Source organism: Neovison vison, chromosome X, assembly GCF_020171115.1.
Source record: "Neovison vison isolate M4711 chromosome X, ASM_NN_V1, whole genome shotgun sequence".
Lineage (NCBI taxonomy): Eukaryota > Metazoa > Chordata > Mammalia > Carnivora > Mustelidae > Neogale > Neogale vison.
Window position 1 is genome coordinate 38794158 of NC_058105.1, and position 22394 is coordinate 38816551.

At 36.2% G+C, this 22394-nt stretch overlaps 1 pseudogene; it reads left to right on the forward strand.

Annotated features, from left to right (window-relative positions):
• The first annotated feature begins 16274 nt into the window (after window positions 1–16274).
• Window positions 16275–17247, forward strand: LOC122896547 (annotated as a pseudogene).
• The last annotated feature ends 5147 nt before the right edge of the window (window positions 17248–22394 follow it).

Sequence of the window (22394 nt, forward strand, 5' to 3'; positions counted from 1 at the left end):
TTACTGTCATGAATAATAAAAATATTTTCTGCTTAAAAGAATTCACATGGGTTAAAATCTTCTGAATTCCAAGACAAAGAACAAATCATTCACAATGAAGTTTGACTAGAAATATAAAAAGCCAAAGTCAGTTTAAAACACACATACAGGAGGGGCACCTGGGTGGCTCAGTGGGTTAAAAGTTTCTGCCTTCAGCTCAGGTCATGATCCCAGGGTCCTGGGATCCAGCCTCGCATTGGGCTCTCTGCTTAGCAGGGAGCCCTCTTCCTCCTATCTCTCTGCCTGCCTCTCTGCCTACTTGTGCTCTTTGCCAAATAAATAAAATCTTTTGAAAAAACACCTACAATAGAAAAGTACAGCACAGATATTCAAGCTATCAGTGATAACATTATAAATATCAAGTTGCAGCTGGATTTTCTTGCAAAATAAATCCAGACCAAAGCCAAAGGGAGTAATTTTTCTAGTCAGAGTAAAACTAAATATTTTTTGAGTGTGTTAAGGACCTTTGTAAATAAAACCACAAAACTTCACTGAGAAACAGAAAAGATACACAAAAGTAGGCTTGAATTGAGAGATGTATTTTATTTGTCAATGGAAAAATTTAAGAGTATAAACATGTGACCATTCCTTCCCTCTTGAAACACATTCTTCTCCTGGCATTTATGCAGCAGCCTTCTCCTGTTTTTGTTTCTACCTTACTGCTTGATCCTTTTCAGTCTCCCTCTCTGGGTTCTCCTGCCCAGAACCCCTGAAGGAATTAGTCCTTAATCATCTTCTCTTCTTCCCAACTGAACTCACCCTCTCCTGTAATTTCAAATACTGTTTATATATTGATGATGCCAGCCCTGACACTTCCCCTGACTGCCAGAGTCATCTTTCCAACAACCTACTTGACATGTCTCACTGATGAATCAATCTTAGGCATATTAAACTTGAAAAGTACAAAGCAGAACTCTTGATATTGGGATATTTATCTTCCAGATACTCATAAGGCTTCTTCTTATCACTCAGGTCATTTAAACTAAGCATCAACTCCCCAGGCCACCTTATCTAAAAGATCCCTCTCCATTTGCTGAAACAGATACTCATATCATCTTGCCTTATTAAAATATTTTCATGGCATTCATTCCTATCTGAGCTTATCCTGTTTGTATATCTATTTACTTATTACCTGTCTTTGCACCACCACTACTAACTAAAATGTAAGCTCCTGAAGACCAATGATCTTGTTTGACTTGTTGATTGATTTGTTCACTTATTCCCAGCATGTATGAACTGTCATACAGTTCAACTGTCATACAGTTGAGAGCTTGAGAGTAAGCTCTCAAACATTTATAGAATGAATAAAAGGAAAATAATGCATAAATTTTAAATAATTTCAGTCAAATCCCAGTAGTATTGGGGAAAGGGGATCCTAACAAAGAGATTATTCAGTCCTTCTGTGAAGGACATTTTTGAGAAAAAAAAAAAAGAGAGAAAGGTGACTTGTGTAAGACTGATGAATCACAGACCCGTACCCCTGAAACAAATAATACATTTTATGTTAATTTTAAAAGAAATAAAAAACAACCGAGAGAGAGAGTGAAGAGAAATTTACCATAGCAGGTATTTTTTTAGCGTTAAATATTGAATGACTAATTAAAACAGTGTTGTGCTGGTGAGGTATTAGAGTGGTAAATCCATAGAATACAGTAGACCAGGCCAGAGCCGAGGATATACAAATATTTAATGTATGACAGAAGCAGTATCTTGCATGAACCATGGCCAGTAGTGAAAGGTAGGTCATCGAGTGAATAATGTAGAGGTAACTTGCTAAGTCTCCCTTTCTACTGTGTACCACAACCTCCCTGGAGTAATACAAGTTTCTTATGTATCTTTCCAGACACCACTCTGAACTTTCAAAAGATTTTATATTTATTGGTTTCTTTCACCCCACACAAATGGTAGCATACTACACTGCTCTGCATCTTGCTTTTTTTCACCTAAAAAAATTCTTGGATATCTATCCATATAACTACATATTGAGCTGCCACATTTAGTAACTGCACAGTGTTCAATTATATAGATGTACCATAATTTAACTAGTTCTCTGTGATGGTTGTTTCCAAAATTTTACAAGTACAAAGAAGGCTACAATAATTATTCCATTCATATGTGACTATAATTGTAGGCTAAATAGGAGTGGAATTTCCAAGTCAAATGGTCTGTCCCTTTTTATTTTCCATATGTTATTTTCAAAATTCCTTCACTGAAGATGTGCCAAGATGATTTTTTCCAGTTTTATTAAGATATTGTTGACATATAACATTGTATAAGTTTAAAGTATGTAACATTATTTGATGTATGTATATACTGTGAAATGATTACCACAATAACTCTAACATCCATCATCTCACAAAGTTACATGTTTTTCTTGTGATGAGAAGTTTTAAGATCTAATATCTTACACCTTTAAAATATATACTATATGATTATTAACTATAGTCACCATGCCATACATCACATCCCCATGACTTATTTTATAAGTAGAAGTTTGTACCTTTTGACCATGTTCACTTATATCCCCCATATCTCAATCCCTGCCTCTGGTCACCAACAATCTGTCCTATTTCTATGAGTTCTTTTTTTTTTGATTCCACATATAAGTGAAATCATACTTTCTCTGACTTATTTCACTGAGGAAGTACCACTTTAAATTCACACCAGCAGTGCATAAGACTGCCTGATTCCTCTGACAGTTCTCAATAAAGAGTATTTATAAACTTTCTGATATTTACCAGTCTGATAGAGGGAAAATTTTATCTCACAGTTATATAGTTTGCATTTCCTTTATAATAAGTGAGTTTGATATATTTCCATATGTTTACAGGCCATCATTTTTATTTCCTCTATTTTTTATATATTTATTTTTTATTTTTATTTTCTAAAATTTTGTTAGTCACCATATAGTATATTATTAGTTACAGTGTTCCATGATTCACTGTTTGTGTGTAACACCCAGTGCTCCATGCCATACATGTCCTTCTTAATACCCATCACCAGGCTCACCCATCCCCCACCCCCTCCCCTCTAAAACTCTCCATTTGTTTGCCAGAGTTCATATCTCTCATGGTTCGTCTCCCACTCCAATTTCTCTCCCTTCATTTTTCCCTTCTCCTAATGTCCTCCATGCTATTCCTTATGTTCCACAATTTTATTTCCTTTAGAGAGGGGAATGGTTAACTATTACTTAACAGGTATAGAGTTTCTGTTGGGGATGATGACAAAGTACTGGGAATTGTGAATGTACCTAATACAACTGAATTGTATATTTTAAAATGGCTAATATGGCATATTTTGCGTTATGTACATTTTATCACAATTTTAAAAAGCAAATTCCAAATAACTATTTATAACATGATCCCATTTTGTGCCTATTAAGTGTGTATATATTTACTGAAATGTCCAATTGATTAAATGCCATCATTTATACAGAGTCTGGTGATGATGTTTTATGGGTGATGTTATTTTATTTTTTCTATCTACATTTCTCCATATTTTTTCTTTCGTGAATGTGCAGTATTTGTGGATTTTTTTGTTTTTATTTTGTTTAATAGCTAGTTTTTTAAAAAAAGGTTTTATTTAAATTCCAGTTAGTTAACATCCAGTGTAATATTAGTTTCAGGTATGCAATATAGCAATTCAACACTTACATACAACACCTGTACTCATCACAGTAAGTGTACTCCTTAATATCCATCACATATTTAACCCATTCCCCACACATTTCCCCTCTGGTAACCATCAGTTTTTCTCTATAGTTACGAGTCTGCTTCATGACCTCTTTTTTCCCTTTGTTGTTTGCTTTGTTTCTTAAATTTCAAATGAGTGAAATCATATAATATTTGCCTTTCTTTACTGACTTATTTTGCTTAGCATAATACTCTCTAGCTCTATGCACGTTGTTGCAAATGGCAAGATTTCATTCTTTTCGATGGCTGAGTAATATTCCCTTATGTACATATACCACATCTCCTTTATCCATTTAGCAGTCAGTGGACACTTAGGCTGTTTCCATAACCTGCCTATTGTAGGTAATGCTGCTATAAACATTGGGGTGCACATATCCCTTAGAATTAGTGTTTTTGTATTCTTTGGGTAAATAACTAGTAGTGCAATTGCTGGATCACAGAGTAGTTGTATTTTTAACTTTCTGATGAAGTTCCATACTGTTTTCCTCAGTGGCTGCACCAGTTTGCATTCTCACCAACAGTGTAAGAGGGTTCCCTTTTCTCCACAACCTTGACAACCCCTGTTGTTTCTTGTGTTATTGATTTTAGCCATTCCAACAGGTGTGAGGTGGTATCTCATTGTAGTTTTGACTTGCATTTCCCTGATGATGAGTGATGTTGGGCATCTTTTCATGTGTCTTCTGGCCATCTGGATGTCTTCTTTGGAAAAATGTCTATTCATGTCTTCTGCCAAAAATGTACAATATTTGTATTAAGTATTTTTTTTCAATATCAAAACTAATAAGAAATATCTGATGGGTGAAAGTACGGAATTAGAAAGCAGAAATCTGTAGACGTTTGGGAGAAATAAAAGCCAAATATAATGCTTAGTTAACTTATGTTTCCCAAACAACAGATTACAATATACTAGCCTTTGGAAGTAGGTTCCCCACTCTGTGTTTACAGGCTTTTTATTAACCTATATAAATCTTTCAAATTAAAGTCTTAAAGTTTTATTTCATTTACTCTAAAATTTTCTGGGAAAGAAGTTGTCAGTGTAGATCTTTGTTGTTGACCTTATCTCCTTTTAACCTGAAGAGTTCTGTATTTTGCTTTAAATCTGGTATCTCCAAAATCTTAAAATTATTTGAATTATTTAAATCATAATAGATGGAGAATGGAGGGAAACACCACTTTAAGAAGAATGGCTAACTTGTGCAAATTTTCAGAAGCATGAAAAACTTGAAAATTTCAGGTATAGTATTGAGTGCGGAAGAATATAGCTAGAGTATAGGAAGGGAATGAGGAGGAAAATACAGACGAAGAGCCTGCAGCCAGATCATGCAGAGCCTTTTCGGCATAATAACACTCTTAAGCTCAATAAGAAGCCATTGCAGGGGATGACATAATCATGCTTTTTAAAAAAGTCACTTTCCAAAACTTCCTTTGCTGTAGTTATAGCCACTAAGTTTTGTGGAAGCACTTGAAAGTTTGGTAGAGATCATTTTCTCCATTTTACTTAGGGGGAAACCTAAATTTACAAAATGATAAGTGAACTCACTAGCATCATGTAGTTAAAGGGCACAATAGGGACTGTAGTTCAGGTCTTCTGATTCCAAATCTTATACCTGCTATTACCATACTTCGAAAAATAATCAACCATTAGTATTTAATTAGCCACATCATCTTTCCATTAGCTTTTAGAAATTTAATCTTAGGGGCGCCTGGGTGGCTCAGTGGGTTAAAGCCTCTGCCTTTGGCTCAGGTCATGATCCCAGGGTCCTGGAATCGAGCCCCACATCGGGTTCTCTGCTCAGCACGGAGCTTGCTTCCCCTCCCCCACCTCCACCTGCCTCTCTGCCTACTTGTGATCTCTGTCTGTCAAATAAATAAATAAATAAAATCTTTTTTAAAAAAAGAAATTTAATCTTAAAAAGATAGGGCAAAACAACTTTTTGGGATCCATTTAATTTTTCAAATAGGAAAATAAAAGTCCCATGGATTTGGAAAAAGTTCAGTGTTCCACTTAGGGGAAATTCAGCTAATGGTGAATTATTTGTACAAGATGAACTGCATTCAATATGGCTAATGCTGTTTTCCAGAAGTTTGATTATGAGACATGAAAAATATAATAAAATGAAATAGAAAAAGGTTAAGGCAGATGCACACCAAATAGGGTACAATAGTTAAGGTAAGTAAACACTGCAAAATGGAAAGCACTTACCAGTAACTCCAATGTAGCCAATTATTAGAGAATGTTTTCCATAGAAATGGTTTTAATCATAGCTATAGCTAAATAAAAAGATACATCTTCAAAAACATACCTAAACTATGAAGCATGATTTGGGTACATACAGATAAGTATTATTTATCAGCAAGGCTATATCTATCTGTAAGAGCACAATGAATGAACTGAAGTCTAGCCAATCCATTTATTTTAGTTATTCTCATGATTGATGTGGATATCCAAATGATTGAGTGAACCAGAGAAATCAGCATCAATCTTGAGGATGACCAGAATGAACAAAGTGGTTGTATCTAAATCAATAAGTCAATAAGTCAAGTGAATGAGTTCTTGTATACACTGGCTGTATATGCCCAGAAATGTTCTAGATGCTGTGGAAGCTAAAGTTAGAAGACATAGTCTGAAGAAAAAAAAAGACCTAGTCTGTGTCCTAAATGATTATGCTGAGTGAAATCAGTCAAGCAGAGAGAGTCAATTATCATATGGTTTCACTCATTTGTGGAGCATAACCAATAGCATGGAGGACAAGGGGCGTTAGAGAGTAGTAGGGAATTTGGGTAAATTGGAAGGGGAGGTGAACCATGAGAGACTATGGACTCTGAAAAACAGTCTGAGGGGTTTGAAGTGGCGGGGGGGTGGGAGGTTGGGGTACCAGGTGGTGGGTATTATAGAGGGCACGGCTTGCATGGAGCACTGGGTGTGGTGAAAAAATAATGAATACTGTTTTTCTGAAAATAAATAAATTGGGAAAAAAAAGAATATCATTAAAAAAATAATAAAATAAATAAATAAATAAATGAACTTATAATTTTCTGGGAGTTGTAAGTTCTAAATATATGTAAGTACCAAAACAGTATAGCCCAAGTAGAGTACACAATATGGTACATGCTATATGGTTTCAGAGATTGGTATGAGACAGTGAACAAAATTAAGTTCAACATCAAAGAAAGGTAAGATTTGAATTGTTGAAGAGAAAGAGAAGGAAACTAGCAAACTCTTGCTGACTGCCTCCAAAAATTCTTTATCTCCTTTCTCCTGGCAACAGCACTAAATTCTTGTTTGGGAAACCATTCCATCCGCAACTCTCAGCCAAGTGCTTTAGGCAGAGTTGACTCTAGCCCCAGGTGTGCATCATAACTGTCTTAAGTCAATCAGAATATTCTATCCTCCTTGCACTAGCTATTGCCTTAGGGAAAGGCATATAACCCAAGCCTAAATGAATTGCTGTATTTTATTCCTCTGGTCCCAGTAATTAAAGTAGATACTAAAAGGATCGTATCAGAGTAAATTTCTGTGTATTTTCTGGGAATGCTGGAACATGGATTTTCTCTTCTACTGGATAGTATCTTATGAATATTCAAAGCTTCTAGCCATTTAAAACCAAGTAATATGTGTGGAGTGGAGAGATGCTGGAGTTACCAAAAATCTACTATCTGGACCCTGCACTTACCTGTATGGACACAATTAAAACCAGAGTAGAAGAGATTCAGAGTAAACCTAGATCGTTGGTAACATCACTAAGACGTTAGATTAATCCTTGCCTGAAGCCAGAATTATCTCTGGATTTTTCAGTTATATGAGCTAGTAAATTCCCTTCATTTGGATGAGATCAGTTTTTGTCTAGCCATTTACCTGACTAGAGCAAAGGATTCATATTGATGAAAAGTGGACAATTATACTGGACAATGAATAGAGCCCATATTCTAAAGAAACTCGAGTTAACAGGGATTGGATTGGGGACTTGACCTGATGGGCAATTAGGAGTCATAACTCGTTCCTGAAAAAAGATAATTATGTGAATGAGACGGTGGCTTAGGAATACTGATCAGACCAAGATGAGAAGAACGGATTACAGGAAACAGAACAGAAGGCAAGGAAATCCTTTAGGAGGAATTGAGGACCTGGGCTATGGTAGTAATGATGGAAATAAAGAGAAAAGGATGGGGGAAAGGCAATAAAGTAATTGGATAATAATATAAGTTCTGGACACATATTGCCTGAGTTAGAAATGGGAATCTGCTTATTGCTACTTATAACTTATATTACCTTATTCGGGATACCAATTGTATCATTTCTATTCAACTATTCATATCATTTCATTATAGTCCATTGTGCTCCTCAATTTTCTCATCTGCAAAGTGGGGATAAAAATAACACCTACATCTTGAGTTATCATTATGATTAAATCTGAAAATACATAGAAAATACTTAGAAGAACATGTAGCACATAGTAATTGTTAATAAATGTTAGCTATTATTCAAACACTTTTTCAAGGCAAAATCTATAGTACCTGGTGACTGACTGAGGGAAACAAAAAAAGCAAAGAGGACTAGATTAGGACACTTGTGTTACAGTTCCAGTTCTGCCACACTAGCTGTTGTGAACCTGAGTAACTTTCAACCTTCTTGGAGACTGATTAGTCATCTGTAAAAATATGTATTTGGGTTGGATGACCTCTAGGCCTGTCTCCAGGTTTAATACTTTATTAGTCTATGAAATCTAAGTTGCAAAAATATACAGTATTATATATACTACATATTATATGCTATGTACAATATTATGGATAGCTCTAACATATTACTATATATTTATATAGCTATATAGTAAAAATTTATATAACACTTTGAATGCATTAATTTAAAAGCCAGTATTCACCACAAATTTAAATATGAAGACAAGAAAATGTACTCTTGAATGTCAGACTTAGTGTCCCAGACAGGGAATTTCAGGCCAGAATCTTTATGGTGGTTCTTTCTAAAAAGCATCAATTCCATGCAGAGTTTAAAAAAAAAGGTGAACACTAGAAAGTCCCCCAAACCCAGAACAGCTCTTATTATAGTCCACACAGGAGGACTAGGCTCCCCTTAAACAAAATGTCACCAGGAATTTTGTATTAAAAAGGGAAGACCATGACACAAGCTATGAGAAATGCGTAATATTCAGACCAATGTAGATTTCACTAGAGTAAAAGAAACTAAACAAAGGTGTGAACATGGATCAGGGCTATGACAGTGGTATAAAGAAAATTGAGGGCAACCTGGGATGCTAACCTTTTAAAAGTGCAATTGACACATACAGAAAGTGGTTAAAATTTAGCAAGGACATAATATACACCTGTATTCTTACACATTTTCTAGAAGCTTTAAAAGGAAAATAACTAAATTGAAATGTGGGTCAACATATGAGGATCTATAACTAGCCTTATAGCCATTTGGTAGAAGGAGGAAAACCAATCATCTACAATGCCAACTTACATATAGACGGCAGAAATGCCCAGCTTGGGCTTGTAAGTAAGTTTGCTGCTGTGTTTATAAGGGCCAACACACATAGCATAAACAGAATATTTGAACAAGGAAAGAACACTAAAAATTTTGTGAGTGCAAAATTATCATATAAAAATGTAAAATGTGTTAACAAATTTAGTAGAGTATGTCTACTTTATTTACAAAAGACTTGATCAGAATAATACAATTTTTCCCAAGAAACAGAAATTAGGCAATGTTATAATTTTGGAGATTTTTAGTTATCTATGAATAAATTTATAAAACATTTCATTGAGATGAAATACAGAATTGAGTGCTGGATGTTATATGCAACTAATGAATCACTGAACACTACATCAAAAACTAGTGATACTATAGGGTGACTAAATGAACATAAAAAACAAACATAAAAAAATGAACATAAAAAAAGATTTGCATAAAACAAATGACCACTTCATATAATGAGAATCATATGAATCTAAATAAAAGAATATGATTTTTGAGAGGACAGAAATTGAAGAAGACAAAAATAAGTGGAAGGACATCTGTGTTCACAGATTGGATGGGCTAATAATATTAAAATATCCATGCTTCCCAAAGCCATCTATAGATTCAATACAATCTCTATCAAAATTCCAATGACATTTTTCACAGAATAGAAAAAGCAATCCTAAAAATCATATGGATCCACAGAAGAGTCTGAACAGCCAAAGCAATCTTGAGAAAAAACAAAGCTAGAGGCATCACACATCCTGATTTCAAACTAAATACAAAGCTATAGTAATTAAAACAGTATTGTATTGACATAAAAATAGACACACACATCAGTAGAAAAAAATAGAGAACCCAGAGGAAATAGAGGAAATACTTGAGACAATTTTTTATTAAATGAGTGATAGTAAAAGTGTGTCAACATTCAGGGAAACATGAAAGCCATGTGCTGAAGACTGGTGTGCTTACTCAGCTAAGACTTGAATGACAACTTAGAGGAGAGCTAGCCCACCAACCTGAAAAATCTCTCACAACTGTTAGAAAATATACAGTGCTAATATGATAAAATTGGGGGATTCATTTGTTACTTACTGCAGCCTGGTATATCATGACTAAAAGAAGAAGCCTGGGGAAGGAAGGTAAATCTTCACAGAGAAAGTAATGTTTGAGCTGGTCCTTGGAAAATTTATGGGTTATCTTAATGTCAATGAAGGGAATAGAGATTCCAGGCAGAAGTATTAGCATGTCCAAGTGCATACAGACACCACCTGATGTGGGAATTGCAAGATGTATATAGCTGAAACATGGCAGAATGAGAGAGACACAGAGAGAAAGTGATAAGAAAAGAAGATGAAGAGTAGATAAGGACTAACTTCGTTTTTGGTTTTGTTTTTAATTATATTATGTCACCATACAGTACATCATTAGTTTTTGATGTAGTGTTCCATGATTCACTGTTTATGTTTTATGTATAATACCCAAGTGCTCCATGCAGTACGTGCCCTCCTTAATACCCATCACCAGGCTAACGCATCCCCTATGTCCCCTCCTCTCTAAAACCCTCAGTTTGTTTCCCAGAGTCCACAGACTGTCATAGTTCATCTTCCACTCTGATTTCCCCTTCATTTTCCCCTTCCTTCTCATAATGTTCTCCATGCTATTCCTTATGTTCCACAAATAAGTGAAGCCATATGTTAATTGACTTTCTCTGCTTGACTGATTTCACTTAGCATAATCTCCTCCACTCCCATCCATGTTGATGCAAAAGTTAGGTATTCATCCTTTCTGATGGCTGAGTAATATTAGATAAGGACTAACTTTGAAGGGTCTTTTATATATGTAAGAAATATAAGTTTATCTTTTGAGTACTGAGGAAACAGTGACAATTTTGAAGCTGGAAAGTAAAACAATCAAGGTAGCTGTTGAGATATGTAACTAGAGGCACCAATGATGATTGATTACATTTTGTTGCATAGAGGGTAGAGCTCTTTGCAACTACTCTGTCTTCAATGCCATAACTGAGATCAGAAATTTGTTCAAATTATACCCACTACTAAAAAGAAAACACATACAAATTCAAAGAAATCTGAAAAAGAAAAATTTAGCATAGATGCAGAAGATTTAGAACTCCAGTTTAAGGTCTACTTAAAATGGTATTCCTTTTTATTATTTAAATTCAATAAGCCAACCCATAGTGCATCATTAGTTTTTGGTGTAGTGTTCAATGATTCATTAGTTGCATATAACACCCAGTGCTCATCACATCACATCACATAAAATGATATCCTTATTAAAAATTAAAGATGATTATTTAATCTGAATAAGGCTTTTTCTCTAAAATTCTTAATATTTTGTAAATTCCATAATTATTGAATATGAAACTATTGGCTTTCAGGAATAGTAGAAGCCTCAGTTAACACTGTATATACAAAGAGGCTGGCAGGAAAAGTATAAAGTTTATTTCATCTCTCCCATTGCATAAGGTATATAATGATAGTATCTGTTTCAGATTTAGAAATCCTAACTCTGATATTTGGATCATTCACAACATTAAATTATCCTTCTTAAATTTACTTCTTTTATGTCTAACATAGCATTTAAATGAGTCCAGTAGATTCTATTTCTGTCTAATATTACAGCTAGCCACTCATGTCAAAAAATTATTGGGTTACATATATAGAGAACAACTCTTTATTTGTAGCATAAATTGGCAGAAATTTTAGAAATAGTACATAAATAATTTTCCATAGTGTAAGGGCAAAATAAAAGCTTTTGTTAAGATTTAGGGAACTCAGTATAAATACAGAAGCAGGAAAATGTCATAAATTAATAAATTGTGAAGATTAACTAAGGATAAGTTTTTCCACTTCAAGTTATGGTCTTGTTTGACAAGTTCATGACAAATTAATTCTTTGCTTCAGAAATTTGGGGCTTTTAAATTATTATATCATTAAAGAACATTATACCACCAGGATAACTATAAAATATAAGCCATTCTGTATTTTTTACATATCACTGACAAAAAAAAAAAAAGTTCTCCCCTAGTCAAAAAGACATGAGGATTTCTTTTCTTTCTTTCTTTTTTTTTTAGATTTAATCATTTATTTGAGAGAAAGTGAAGGGTGGGGCAAAGGGAGAGGGAGAAGGAGAATCTCAAGCACACTCTCTGCTGAGCACAGAGCCCAATATGAGGCTCAGTCTCATGACCCTGATATCATGACCTGAGCCAAAATCAAGTCAGACATGTAGCCAACTGAGCCACCCAGGCACTTCAAGACAGGGGGATTTCTAAAGATTTGACAGATATCATTCAGTAATCACAATACATCTTCACATTTTGAAAGACTGGATCCTTATAATCCATATAAATTGCCAAGATATTGTAATATGGCTTTTATTCAGATTTATCACAGCTATGAAGAAAGATAACACTAAAGATTTTGATAACCTAACTTCTAGTATAGTGGTAAGAGAAGATGCATTTATTTAAAGGCTTTCTCTTAAAAAATGAAGCAATGAATAATGCCTAAAGATTTCAGTTATTTTTTCATAATCTGCTTTTCAAGTATAAAGGAATAAAGTTGATAGCCATGACTACAAAGCTGTGATCACCAAGACAGCATGGTACTGGCACAAAAACAGACATATAGACTGGTGGAACAGAGCAAAGAACCAGATATGGACCTGAAACTCTATAGTCAACTAATCTTCAACAAAGCAGGAAAGAATATACAGTGGAAAGAAGACAGTCTCTTCAATAAATAGTGCTGGGAGAAGTGGACAGCTATGTGTAGAAGAATGAAACTTGACCATTCTCTTACACGATACACAAAGATAAATTCAGAATGGATAAAAGAGCTCAATGTAAGACAGCAATCTATCAAAATCCTAGAGGAAAACATAGGCAGTAATCTCTTTGACATCAGCCACAGCAATTTCTTTCAAGACATGTCTCCAAAGGCAAAGGAAACAAAAGCGAAAATGAACTTTTGGAACTTCATCAAGATCAAAAGCTTCTGCACAGCAAAGGAAACAGTCAGCAAAACAAAGAGGCAACCCACGGAATGGGAGAAGGTATTCACAAATTAAAATACAAAGGGCTGGGGCGCCTGGGTGGCTCAGTGGTTTAAAGCCTCTGCCTGCGGCTCGGGTCATGATCCCAGGGTCGTGAGATCGAGCCCCGCATTGGGCTCTCTGCTCAGCAGGGAGCCTGCTTCCCCCTCTCTCTCTGTCTGCCTCTCTGCCTACTTGTGATCTCTCTCTGTCAAATAGATAATAAAACCTTAAAAAAAAGTTTAAAATACGAAGGGCTGATAGCCAAGATCTATAAAGAACTCCTCAAATTCAACACACACAAAACAGATAACCACATCAAAAAATGGGCAGAAGACATGAACAGACACTTCTCCAAAGAAGACATACAAATGGCTAACAGACACATGAAAAAAGGTTCATCATCATTAGCCATCAGAGATATTTACATCAAAACACATTGAGATACCACTTTATACCAGTTAGAATGGCCAAAATTAACAAGACAGTAAACAGCAAGTGTTGGAGAGGATGTAGAGAAAGGGGAACCCTCTTACACTGTTGGTGGGAATGCAAGTTGGTACAGCCACTTTGTAAAACAGTGTGGAGATTCCTTCAGAAATTAAAAATAGAGCTACCCTATGACCCTGCAATTGCACTATTGGGTATTTACCCCAAAGATACAGATGTAGTGAAAAGAAGAGCCATCTGCACCCTAATGTTCATAGTAGCAATGGTCATAGTCACCAAACTGTGGAAAGAGCCAAGATGCTCTTCAACCGACTAATGGATAAAGAAGATATGGTCCATATATACAATGGAATATTATGCCTCCATCAGAAAGGATGAATACCCAACTTTTGTATCAACATGGATGGGACTGGAAGAGATTAAGTTGAGCGAAGTAAGTCAGACTGCAGAGACAGTCAATTATCAATAAGCCAATAAGTCAGACTGCAGAGACAATTATCATATGGTTTCACTTACTTGTGGAGCATAAGGAATAACACAGAGGACACTGGGAGTTGGAGAGGAGAAGTGAGTTGGGGATAATCAGAAAGGGAGACAAAGCATGAGAGACTGAGGACTCTGAGAAACAAACAGGGTTTTGGTGGGGAGGGAGGTGGGGGGTTGGATGATCCTGGTGGTGGGTATTAAGGAGGGCACATATTGCATGGAGCACTGGGTGTGGTGCATAAACAATGATCTTGGAACACTAAGAAAAAATTAAATGAAAAAAAATACAGTACAGTTCTAAATAACATGTGGTTCAAAGAAGTTTCATGAGAAATTAAATGTATTTTGACTGATGAATGGATAAAGAAGTTGTGGTACATACATACAATGGAATAGCATGCAGCCATAAAAAGGAATGAAATCTTGCCATTTGCAATGATACAGATGGAACTTGAGTATATTATGCTAAGCAAAATAAGTCAGAGAAAAATAAATACCACATGATCTCACTCATGTGGCATTTAAGAAACAAAACAGAAGAATATAGGGAGAAAAATCAGAGGCAAACCATAAAGTGGACTCTTAACTATAGAGAACAAACTGAGGGTTGCTAGAGGGGAGGTGGACAAGGGTGTGGTCTAAGTGGGTTACAGGTATTGGGGAAGGCACTTGTGATGAGCACTGGGTGTTATATGTAAGCAATGAGTCACTAAATTATAGTCCTGAAACTAATATTTTATGATCTGTTAACTAACTTGATTTTATATAAAAACTGGAACTTAGAAAAAAATGTGAAACTAAATTAAAATTATAAAATGTGTGGTATGAAGCAAAAGCAGTAATTAGAGGGAAATTATAGCATTAAATATTAGAGAATAAGGACCTAAAATTGATAATTTAAGCTTCCACTTCAGGAAATTATAAAAGTAGGGGTGCCTGGGTGTCTCAGTTGGTTAAGCATCTGCCTTTAGCTCAGGTCATGATCTCAGGGTCCTGGGATGGAGCCCTGCATTGGGCTCTCTGCTCAGCAGGGAGCCTGCTTCTCCCTCCTACTCTGTCTACCACTCTGCCTACTTGTATGCTCTCTCTCTCTGTGTCAAATATATAAAATTTTTGAAAAGGAAATGATGAAAGTAGAAGAAATTTTAAAATAAAAGAGCAAATTAAATACAAAATAAGCAGAAGAAATAATAAAAAAGTGGAGCAAAAATCAATAAAATTGAAAAAGGGAAATCAGTAGAGAAAATCAGCAAATCCAAAAGCTGGTTCTTTGAAAATGTCAATAAAATTGATGAACTTGTAAACTAAGAAAAAAGATAGCACACACAAATTTGCTCAAATAAGAAATGAAAGATTTCATTTCTGAAATCTCTACTGATTTTTTTCTGAAATCATTACTGATTCCACAGACATTAAAAAAAATAAAGGAATATTAAGGAAAACCCCATGTTCACAAATTAGATAACTTAATTGAAATGAAAAAATTCCTTGAAAGATTCAATTTATTGAAACTCACAAAAGAAGAAATAGACAATCTTAATTAGCCTGTATCTATTAAAAATTAAATCAATAATTAATACCATGCCAAAATAGAAAGCACCAGGCTCAGATGGTAAATTCCACCAAGGCAAACTTACCAAACATTTCAGGAGATTATACTAAATCTCTATAAGCTTTTCTAGAATGTAGAAGTTGAGGTGATACTTCCTAACTCATTCTGAGGCCAGAATTACACTAATACCAGAACCAGACAAATATATTACAAGGAAACAACAGGCCAGTGTCTCTCATGAACATAGATGAAAAAATCCTTAAGAAAATATGAGCAGATAAAATATAGCAATGAATAAAAATAATTATACATCATGACATCATGGGATTGATTCCAGGTATGTAGGGCTGATCTGACATTTGAAAGTCAGTAAATATAATCCATCACAACAACAGGCTAAACAATAAAGATCTTATGGTCATATGAAAAGACACGTAAAAAGCATCTAACAGGTTCTCTGCTCCTTCCCTTTGACAGATAACCGCGTGTTCTTTTGCAGTGCCAACCACATCCCAGAAACATCATGGTGAATATCAAAGTAAACAGATCTGGCTGTACTGGGTGCCTGGCCACCAGGGTTGCTTTTAATTCTGCCAAAATGGATATTGTCCCCATCAACGACCCCTTCACTGATTTCAGCTACATGGTATAGATGTTTCAGTATGATTCCATCCAAGCAAAATTCAATGGTACAGACAAGACTGAGAATGGGAAACTTGTCATCAATGAAAAGCTTATCCCCATCTCCCAAGAGTGAGATCCTGCCAGCATGAGCACTCAGGTGATGTTGATGCTGAATATGTTGTGGAGTCCATTGGTGTCTTCACCTCCATTGGGAAAGCTGGGGCTCACTTGAAGGTGGGGCCAAGAGGGTCATCATCTTTGCTTCTTCTGCTGATGTCTGCATGTTTGTGATGGGCATGGACCATGAAAAGTATAACAATTCCCCAAGATTGTCAACAATGACTCCTGCACAACCAACTGTGTGGCCCTTCTGGCGCAGTCATCCATGACTTTTGCATCATAGAGGACCTCATGACCACAGTCCATCACTGTCTCATAAGTGTTGTGGATGGCCCCTCTGGAAAGTTGTGGTGTGATGAACAAGGGGCTGACCACATTGTGCCTACTTCTACTGGTGCTGCCAAGGCTGTGAGCAAAGTTATTCCTGAGCTGAATGGGAAGCTCACTGGCGTGGCCTTACATGTTCCCACCCACAGTGTATGTGCTACATGGAGAAAGCTGCCAAATACAATGACACAAAGAATACAGTGAAGTAGGCATTAGAGGATCCTGTCAAGGGCATCTTGGGCTACACTGAGGACCAAACTGTGTCCTGGGAGATTAACAGTGACACCTACTCTTCCACCTCTGATGCTGAGGTTGGCATTGCTCTCAATGACCATTTAGTCTAGCTCATTTCTTGGTATAACAATGAATTTGGCTACAGCAACCAGGTGGTGTACCTCACTGTCCACATGGCCTCCATGGAATAAGAGCCCCCTGGACTACCAGCCCCAATGAAAGCATAAGAGGAAGGCAGAATCCTTCAGTTACTGGAGATTCCTTGGCCCAACTCATCCCTCAACACACTGCAAGTCTCCCAACTGCAATACAGTTTTTATCCCAGTCCCCCTGTAGAAGGGAAAAAGCTTGGGAAGTCCTACCTTGTCAGGTATGATCAATGAAGTAGACTGTACTCAGCCAAAAAAAAAAAAGAAAAAGAAAAAGAAAGAAAGAAAGATCATATGATAAAATCCAACACCATTCATGATGGAAACTCTTAGCAAAGTAGGAGTCAAGAGGAACTTCCTCAACTTGATAAAGGACATCTACAAACACCCTATGGCTGACACATTCCCTAAAGGTAAGAAAATAGACACTTTTCCCCTAGAATCAGAAAAAAAGTAAGAATGTCCATCTCACCATTCAACATCATTCCTATTCAGCATCATACTGAAAGTCCTAGATAATGCAATATGGGAAGAAAATGTATACATATTGGGAAGGAAAAAATAAAAGTGTCTTTGGTTACACATGATGAAACCCAAAGAATCAACCAGAAAACTCCTAAGAAGCAACTATAACAAGTTTACAGCATAAAAGGATAATTCACAAAAGTCAGTTGCCAGTTGAAAAATTGGAATTTGAAACTAAAAACAATAATGGGGTGCCTGGCTGGCTCAGTCAGAAGAGCATGCAAGTTCTGGTCTGAGGGTCAGAGTTGAAACCCCATATTGCACATAGAACTTACTTAAAAGAAAGCAGTATCATTGCTATATATGGTATTATGCACTTTAATATGTTAAGATGATCCCATGTTAAATATTCTTACCAAAAACAAAGCAAAACATAAAAGGATACAATGACGTTTTTGGAGATAATGGATATGTTTAATACCTTGCTTGTGGTGATATATATAGGTATCACAAATATATTTATATGTCCAAACCCATCAAGACATATATATTTGATGTGTGCAATTTTTTTTGTATTGCCAAACCTCGATAAAGCTAAAAAAAGTATTTTAATCACAATACCATTATGTTAGCACCAAGACAATGAAATACTTGGTATAAATCTGACAAAATATGTACAAGATCTATATGAGGAAAGCTATAAAATGGAAAAAATCAAAGAATATCTAAATAAATAGAAAGTCCATGTACAGAGGTAGGAAGAAACAATATTATCAAGATTTTGGTTCTCTCCAGCTTAATCTATAGACTCAATGTAATCCCAATGAAATCTCATCAGTTATTTTATGCATATTGAAAAGTTAGTCCTAAAATTTATATGAAAATATAAAATTCACAGAATAGCCAACACAATATTGAAGGTGTACCAAGTTAGAGGACTAACACTATCTGGCTTCAAGACTTACTATAAAGCTGGGGTGCCTAGGTGGCTGTAAGTTAAGCCTCTGCTTTCTGCTCTGGTCATGATCTCAGGGCCCTAGAATTCAGTCCCGCATTAGGCTCCCTGCTCTGCTCAAGGCCTGCATCTCTCTCTCCCTCTACTGTTCCCTCCTGTTTGTGTTCTCTCTCTTTCTGACAAGTAAATAAATAAATTTTTAAAATGAAAGAAAAATACTTACTATAAAGCTACTTTAATCAAGACAGTGTAGTATGGGTGAAAGAAGACACAAATAGATCAATGGAACGTAATAAAGAGACCAGAAATTGACCCCACAAATACAATCAACTGACCTTTGATAAAGGAGCTAAGGCAATTCAATAAAAAAAAAGGATTATCTTTTCAACAAATAGTGCTGGAACAACTAGACAGTCACATGCAAAAAACATTAATCTAGATGTAGACTTTAAGCCTTTCACAAAAATTAAACCAAAATGAATTATAATCCTAAATGTAAAATGCAAAACTACAAAACTCCTAGAAGATAACTAGAGAAAACTTGTGTGGCTTTATGTTTGACTAATAATTTCTTAGACACAATACCAAAAGCACAATCCATAAAATAAAAAATTAATAAGTTAGAGTTCATTAAAAGTAAAAACTTCTCTATAATAGTCACTGTTAAGAGATAAGCTACAGACTGGTAGAAAACCTTTGTAAAACACATATCAGATGAAGAACTAGTATCTAAAATATATAAAGAACTCTTAAAATTCAACAACATGAAAACAGAACATTTTTTAAATTTAATTTTATTTCTTCAGTGTTCCAAGATTCATTATTTATGGATCACACCCAGTGCTCCATGCAATACGTGCCCTCCTTAATACCCACCACCAGGCTCACCCATCTCCCCATTCCCCTCCCTTCCAAAACCCTCAGTTTGTTTCTCATAGCCCACAATCTCGCATGCTTCATCTCCCCCTCCAATTTCCCCTAATTCAATTTTCCTTTCCATCTCCTAATGTCCTCCATGTTATTCCTTATGCTCCATAAGTAAGTGAATCCATATGACAACTGACTTTCTCTGCTTGACTTATTTCCCTCAACATAATCTCCTCCAGTCCCATCCATGTTGATACAAAAGTTGGGTATTCATCCTTCCTGATGGAGGTGTAATACTCCACTGTATATATGAAAACAACACAATTTTAAAATGGGCAAAAGATCTGAAGAGACACCACACCAAAGACGATATACAGATAGCAATCAGCATAGGAAAAGATGCTCAACATTATTAGGAAAATGCAAATTAAACAATGAGCTACCACTATACACCCCCTAAAATGGCCAAAATTCACAACACTGACAACAGTAAATGTTACACAGGATGTGGAGCAATAGGAATTCTCTTTCATTGCTCATGGGAAGGCAAAATGTTACAGCTACCTTGGAAGACAGGTTGTTTCTTACAAAACTGAACATAATTTTACCGTATTTTCCAGAAATTGTCCTTTGTATTTTAGCTAACTGGGTTGAAAACATTTCTACACAAAAATCTGTAGACAGATGTGCCTAGCTGGCTCAGTCGGTAGAGAATGTGACTCTTGTTCTCAGGGTTTTAATTTCAAGATCCACAATGGATGTAGAGATTACTTAAAAACATAAAATCTTTAAAAAAAAACCTGCACACAAATCTTTATAGATTCATTAATAATTAATTATTAATATTAATAATATTATTCAGAGATAAAAAGAAATATCATGACATGAAAAGATATGAAGGAACCTTGAATGTATATTGCTAACTGAAATAAAAAGCCAATCTGAATAGGCTAAATACTTCGTGATTCCACCTATATGACATCCTGTAAAAGAGAAAACTATTGAGAGAGCAAAAAGATCAGTGGTTGCCAGGAATTTGGAAGGGATGGGTGGATGAATAGTTGGAGCACAGGAGATTCTTAGGGCAGTGAATTTTCTGTATGACATCACAATAATAGATACATGTTAACATACATTCATCAAAACCTGCAGAATGTACAACACAAAAGGTGAACCTTAATGTAAACTATGAACTTTGATAATAATGTATCAATATTGGCTCACCATTTGTAATAAAGGTACCACAGGAATGCAAAATGTTAAAATAAAGGAAATTGCAGGGAAGTGAGAAGCATATTGGAACTCTATACCTTTAGCTTAGTTTTTTCTGTAAACCTACAACTTCTCAAAAAAGAAAAGATCGAGAGGGAGGAGTCAAGATGGTGGAGAAGTAGCAGGCTGAGACAATATCAGGTAGCAGAAGATCAGCTAGATAGTTTATCAAAACATTGTGAACACCTACAAATCCAACAGGAGATCAAAAAGAAGAGGAGTAGCAATTCTAGAAACAGAAAATCAACCACTTTCTGAAAGGTAGGACTGGCAGAGAAGTGAATCCAAAGTGATGGCAAGATAGACCATGGGGGGAGGGGCCAGCTCCTGGCAATCCGCAGAAAAATGGAGCACAAAATCAGGACTTTCAAAAGTCTGCTCCACTGAGGGACATCGCTCCAGAGGCTAAACCGGGGTGAAGCCCATGTGGGGTCAGCATGGCCCCAGGTCCTGCGGGGTCACAGAAGGATCAGGGGTGTCTGAGTGTTGCAGAGCTCACAGGTATTAGAGCAGGGAAGCCGGCTATAGAGACAGAGCTGAGGAGTGAGCTCTCAACTCAGGGTTACCTTGAGACATAATCCATGGCACGGGCCACTACTCTGTGAGTGGGGTCCCCACAGGATCCGGGGAGACCCTCCTGGAAGAGCTCAGGGGTCTGCGAGGTTTGGAAACTCCAGGTGGAGCTGTGTGCCAGAGACAGACATGCTTGGTCACAGGCTGGGTGAGCTTGGAACACGGCCGGAGGCCAGGGAGACAGGAGTGATTGAGCGCTTTTCTCTGAGGGCACACTGAGGAGTGGGCCCTGGAGCTCTCGGTCCTCCCAGCCGGAGATTGGGGGGCCACCATTTTCATTCCCATCCTCAGGAACTCTATGGAAAGCGTTCAGGGAACAAAAGCTCCCGAAAGCTAACTGAAGCAGATTACTTAGTCTGGCCCCTGGACAGGGCGGTGCAGTTCCGCCTCCAGCAAAAACACTTGAGACTCATTACAACAGGCCCCTCCCCCAGAAGATCAACAAGAAACCCAGCCAAGACCAAGTTCACTTACCAAGGAGAACAGCGGAATTCCAGAGGAGGAGAAAGCAAAGCATGGAGTTCATGGCTTTCTCCCCATGATTCTTTAGTCTTGCAGTTAATTAATATTTTTTATTTTATTTTTTTCTTCTGCAAAATTTTTTTAAACTTTAACCCTTTCCTCTCTTAACATTTTTAACTACTTTATCTTAACAATACCTTTCATTAAAAAAAAAATCTTTTTTGAACTTTCATTCTTATAGTCATATTTTATCATTCATTGTATTTAACTTTATTTTTTGTATACACATAGGGTTTTTTCTTCTAAAAAATTTGGGGTACAACTTCTTCTAATAGATCAAAATATACCCTAAATCTAGCTCTGGGCTTGTTCTAGTCTCCAGCCCGAGCAAATTCTCTCCACTTTCTTTTTCTTTATTCTACCAACCAACTTACTTTATCAACAACTTTTTTAGAAATTTTATTTTTTTATTTTTTTAGATATTTTATTTATTTATTTGACACACAGAGATCACAAGTAGGCAGGGAGGCAGGCAGAGAGAGAGAGAGGAGGAGGCAGGCTCCCTGCAGAGCAGAGAGCCCAATGTGGGTCTCAA